General features: G+C 40.1%; 1 pseudogene; it reads left to right on the top strand.

Moving 5' to 3' along the window:
• The first annotated feature begins 1,555 nt into the window (after positions 1–1,555).
• Positions 1,556–3,510, top strand: LOC107744887 (5-hydroxytryptamine receptor 7-like; annotated as a pseudogene).
• Positions 3,511–6,053: the final 2,543 nt, after the last annotated feature.

The following is a 6,053-nucleotide window of genomic DNA, read 5'->3' as shown; positions in this document are numbered from 1 at the left end:
GTGGAACTACATTCAGAAATAAATGAGTGATCAAAGGAAAATAGTTAGGATGAGTTTAGCATTTCCTTAAAACATTTTCCATTTGCTCACCAATTTATATTATTTATTTGCCTACTTTCATCACATGTATAATTATTTATTTATGTATTTAAACAAGAATACGTGTATTTATGTATTTAACTACTCTTGCATAATTGACACCCTCTCATTAGCATGTTGCGCAGAGGAAAAAAAATGTGGAACTACATTCAGAAATAAATTAGTGATCAAAGGAAAATAAATAGGATGAGTTTAGCATTTCCTTAAACATTTTCCATTTGCCCACCAATTTATATTATTTATTTGCCTACTTTCATCACATATATAATTATTTATTTATGTATTTAAACAAGAATACGTGTATTTATGCACACATTTATTTATTTATTTGTGTATTTATTTATTGTTTTTGCAGGTTTCGTCCTCCATATAGATGTAGTAGCATAAAGCACCACTCATGAAAGGGACTCATTATTGCATGAATGCCATTGCATTTGACTCAAAACTAAGTGGCATCTGTGAAGAAAAGATGCTTGACCGTTCTTAAAACTAACTTTACCTTTCTTGACCATTTTTACAGTTACATTTAGGCAGCTGCTCCCGGTATCATTTTAGTCAACGAATGATTTCAGTTGCTCTCAAGTGCACGCAGATGCCCTAGCTGAGCAGCCGCAGGTGTAGCTCATATGTGTGCTATGCGCGCACCTAAGAAGTCGCGCATTCAGTGCACACTTGGGTAATAGCGCATTTGCTCTGTTTTTATATTTTGTCACTAGGAGGCGACAGTGTAGCTTGTTTCTGGATGAAATTTCCGGATTGTACTTTTAAAAAACAAGAGTTCTGTTTTTCCGTCTGGTTGATGTGGAATCATGTTCTTCTGTACTGGAAACAGAACTGGTTTTAATAAAAAAAAAAAGATTTTCTAGGGATTTGTAACATGACTCTCCAGACAACTTCTATTGGCCCATGAAATGTTACACAAAACGGGACAGATTATAAATCTTAGACCTTCAGAGTGAATGAAATATTAAATGTCACAAATGACACAATATATTAAATACTAGTGTTAAAACCCACCCCGTAGCAGTGCAGGTTGTAACACCAGCACTCTTTTTTCTTGAAATAGTAGATTCAAGAATTATTTTAATTTGCAGAGGACAAAATGGTAAAATCAGAGAAACAAAACTCTGTTTTGTTAATCCATTCAATTCATTATCAATTCATGACTATTATAAATTTGGTGTTGTGAGGGCAAAAAGACTGACATCTCACATCTGTTTGCTAAAGCTTTGGTTACACCCGTTAATGCTTAAAAACAAAATGATAAACTTCCCTCTCACTCAGTTTTTGTCACGGTGTGCAAAAAAGACGAATCAATGATCTCCTCTAAAAATAGAGAAATTAGCCGCGCGTCGACTGAAGGCTAATCGGATGCGCATCACTCATTGTGCGCGCAGCTGTGATCTCGTGCCATCATCGGGCGCTCTGAAAAGTTCATGGATAAAAGGAGCACGACATGGTGCTGGGTGATACCAACAGATCAACTGTCGCGCAAAGCCACGGAGAAACTATGAAGTCCTTGATGGGTGAGGAGCGCGCGCTAGAGACAGGTGCAAGCGTGGAAACCTCTAACGACATGATGATTTCCGAGGTCCTTATCCCTCGCCTATTCAAAATTGCGCACTGGCACTGGAGTCTGGAGAGGTGGCAGTGGCTGCGGACTCCGGATCCTTGGAAATGAAGCCTTCCAGCTACCCGATCCTTCTGGAGATGATGGAGGTGGCGAACGGCACGCGCTGTGCGGAGCAGATCCTCAGCTACGGAGAGGTCGAGAAGGTGCTGATCGGTGGAGTGCTGACCATGCTCACGCTCATCACCATCTGCGGGAACTTGCTTGTGGTCATCTCCGTGTGTTTCGTGAAAAAGCTACGGCAGCCCTCCAACTATCTCATCGTGTCCCTCGCGCTCGCGGACCTCTCCATTGCGCTCGCGGTGATGCCGTTCGTCAGCATCACGGACCTGATCGGTGGCCGCTGGATTTTTGGCAAGTTCTTCTGTAACGTGTTTATAGCCATGGATGTGATGTGCTGCACCGCGTCCATCATGACCCTCTGCGTTATTAGCATCGACCGGTGAGTTTTCTTAAGGGTGGACTGATGATTATTGATAATCATAATCATGATCAATGATCATGAAAAATGATTTGGCAACACTTTACAATAACATTGTTATCATTAGTTAATCTATTAGGTACCATGAACTAACAATCAACAGTATTTTTTATAATATTTATAATTTTATGTTAATATCACTTTCTACATAAACTAATATTTTTAACATTAAATTAAACTCAAGTACAATTTAAACTATAAATTTATATTGCATATAATTTAGAATGAAATATTTTTTTGTAATCTATTATGAACAAACATGAGTTTAGAATGAACAACAATGTATTCATAAATTAGTATCCATCTAGATTTTTCAGTTTAACTTAAACTGGATAAAGTCTAAATCAAATAGCTAAAAATGTATGGCACAAAATAGTTCATCACATATTTATTATATCATATATTATATCATGACTTTAAATAAAGTCCTGTCTTCTTACTTGTCCATGTATTTTCCCTCTATCACAGGTACCTTGGCATCACCAGACCCCTAACTTATCCAGTTAGGCAGAACGGCTGGTGTATGGCCAAAATGGTGCTTTCTGTATGGCTGCTTTCTGCGTCAATCACTTTGCCACCGCTCTTTGGCTGGGCGCAGAACGTGAACGATGACCGTGTGTGTCTGATAAGCCTGGACTTTGGCTACACTATTTACTCTACAGCTGTTGCATTTTACATCCCCATGACTGTCATGCTGGTCATGTATTACCGCATCTACCGTGCCGCCAAGCTCAGCGCTGCCAAACACACCATCACCGGCTTCCCTCGTGCAGGACAGGAGGAGGAAGAGGAGGATGAGGTGGAAGGGGAAGTGGCTGATGGGGCGGAAGAACACGCGGAAGTGGATTGCGTAACCGTCGCGATCAAACTGCAGAGGGAAGTGGAAGTGTGTGCGCGTCTGCCTCGACTCCTGCGAGGAGTGGGCAAGAGGAACTCGGACCGAAGGAACATATCCATATTTAAGCGGGAACAGAAGGCGGCGGCCACGCTCGGGATTGTGGTAGGAGCGTTCACCGTCTGCTGGCTTCCGTTCTTTCTCCTCTCCACGGCCCGGCCTTTCATCTGCGGGACAGAGTGTAGCTGCGTCCCGCTGTGGGTGGAGAGAACGCTGTTGTGGCTGGGCTACGCCAACTCACTCATCAACCCCTTTATCTACGCTTTCTTCAACCGCGACTTACGCACCACTTACCGAAGCCTGCTCAGCTGCCGTTACCGCAATATTAACCGCAGACTGTCGGCCGCCGGCATGCATGAGGCCCTACGACTGGTGGAAAGACCGGAGGTGGTTGTCTCTGGGTGACCCGAACTGTGCAAACGTTCAGAGGTCAACATTTGCACTGGAACTCACAAGCCTAAATGGTCATGATGGCATTTAGGATTGTGTCATGTCTGGACAGTACCTAAACAGTCCAAAACAGTGGTCAAATTAGACAGAGGCGTGCGTTATGGTCAATGAAATTGCATTTTCTCATCTTTGCTGACACAGGAACACAATCACTGGCTTTCCTTTAGTAGAACAAGAGAGAAAAATACATATAGCTGATGAATCAAATAGAGTCCAGCTTCTATTTCAATTCCAAATAATCTAAAAGAACAAAACAAGAAATACACTAAGTACTGAGCAAAGGGTCTGAATACTTAGGACTATGTGATATTTCAGTTTTTCTTTTTTGATAAATCTGCAAAAATGTCAACAATTCTGTGTTTTTCTGTCAATATGGGGTGCTGTGTGTACATTAATGAGGAAAAAAAATTAACTTAAATGATTTTAGCAAATGGCTGCAATATAACAAAGAGTGAAAAATTTAAGGGGGTCTGAATACTTTCCGTACCCACTGTATATATGAATTTATATACAAGACATGTGCAATATTCCACCAGTATCGTGATATCTTGTCACTCGAGGGACTCTGGATATACAGATCAATAGAACTGTAGGGAGAAATCGGTTTAGATTTATTCATTCTTGAAAACAGAAAACCGCTCAGTTCGGTTTCTGCGTTAAAAATGTTTATCGCGCTGTGAGAAACTTGTTTGTCAACTGTCAGCACCTGTTATTTCACTAAGTGTGATTCATCTGTGTCTGAATCTTGCGTCTCTGTGCTAAACACAACTAAAGGCAAACCATTTCATTCTGCACATGCTCACTCTGTATAAAAACCACCGATTGTTTTATGCATTGATTGAAAGTGCATTAAAGCACAGATCTAATGTCAGCTATGCTTCTTTCTGCAGCTGTGATTAAGCCAGAAGGAACAGGACGTAATCTGATCACAGATCAGTAATTAAAGGGATTTTGATGAGACTGACTCGGGTCTCTTTTTTGTAGGCAGCTATTTATAGTTTGATTCTGCTGGGATCTTATGTAATTAGCTTGTATGTCGCTACTATTTATTTATCATACATGTCACTGAAAAATTCATGCAGTTGTAATCAGGTTCACTCTTTTGAGTCCCTCACAATTACTTGTGCATAAAAATATCAACAAATTTGTAATCACTTTTGTACTTATGTCTACCTGTGTAAATATTATAAGCAGATGCACCAAAATGTAAAGATACCTATTCATTGTCTTTTTACTGTAGTAGATGTTTTAATGTTACTCCTTGTGCATATTTTGAAATAAAGGATCAAAGAACTGGGATTTTTGTGAAGTTCCAACCTCAGAACATTGCCAGATCTATAGAAAAGTGCTGCTCAGTTACCTCACTCATTACACATTTTTTCCCATTAGGATGCCATTTCTATGACTTCACCTTGAATATTGAATACATCCAGGCGATGAGGATAAGAGAAGGATGGCGGGAGAAGGGAAAGAAAAAGAAGCGAACTGCAGGGGAGGTGTTCCCATTCACTTAGAATCACTAAAGCACTTGTTATGACTCAAATGTAATTAGTTGCCCAGTCCTTGAGGCCCTCCTGGGAATTCTATTTTAAGGGTCCAGTGTGTCTACCTGTGACAGCTACCTGTGCCGCTGCTGCAAAATCCATTCACAGAGAATCTGCACTGCTGCTGCTGATAATGATGATGGACCTGATTTCACACCAACTTGAATCTGCTCTGGTCCATGAGTATTGTATGAGCTCTTGCTGACACATAGAAATATTTTTTTTTCCCACTGAGCTTAAGAAATAAAATATAAAGGTTGCCGTAGTGGGTGATGGACCGGAGGACTGTAAAATTACAAGTCAGAATAATTCCCTCACATTTCACCCAACTGAGAAAATCCTTTCAGCTGTAAGAGCGAGAGAGGAGAATTTTAAGTGGGCAGTAATCTCCTGTGTCTTACTTTTCATCTTTTTATTACTTCTGTAATTTTCCTCCATCTTTATTTCCTCTTTTCCACCAACATTTAGGTGTTCTCTCCATCCATCATGACACAGATTATTGACTCACCTGAGTCCATTTCTTCTTATGAACATTAATTAATTATTTTTTGCATAAATTAATTTAATTTGGAACCTAGATATTAATTCTGAAAATCACATTATGCTCAGCTAAATTATCCCACTGAAATACCTTTAATATTTTCTGTGAAGCTCATTTGAGTCCTTAGCACTCACACTTTGTCAATGGATAATAATCATAATAATACAATTTCCTCTTACTTTCCTCTCGTCTTGCTGCATGTTGTCAGGCTCTGGGCCAGGTTTTGTGTGTGTCTTTGCTCCCTATGTGCTCCGTCATCCTGTTTCTCTGTCTCGTGTTTTGAGTTCATTGTTCCCAGGTGTTTCCAATGTTAATTGTCATTAGTTCCAGGTGTCCCTTGTCTTCCCCTCATCAGTTCCTGTGTATTTAAAGTGTGTTCTAGTTCTTGTCCTTTGTCAGTCGTTAAACGTCAT

This window comes from Sinocyclocheilus rhinocerous, unplaced genomic scaffold (genome assembly GCF_001515625.1).
Source record: "Sinocyclocheilus rhinocerous isolate Xijiao unplaced genomic scaffold, SAMN03320098_v1.1 scaffold851, whole genome shotgun sequence".
NCBI classification, from domain to species: Eukaryota; Metazoa; Chordata; class Actinopteri; order Cypriniformes; family Cyprinidae; genus Sinocyclocheilus; species Sinocyclocheilus rhinocerous.
Note: the sequence above shows the minus strand (reverse complement) of the source record. Positions and strands in the feature narration are given on the sequence as shown.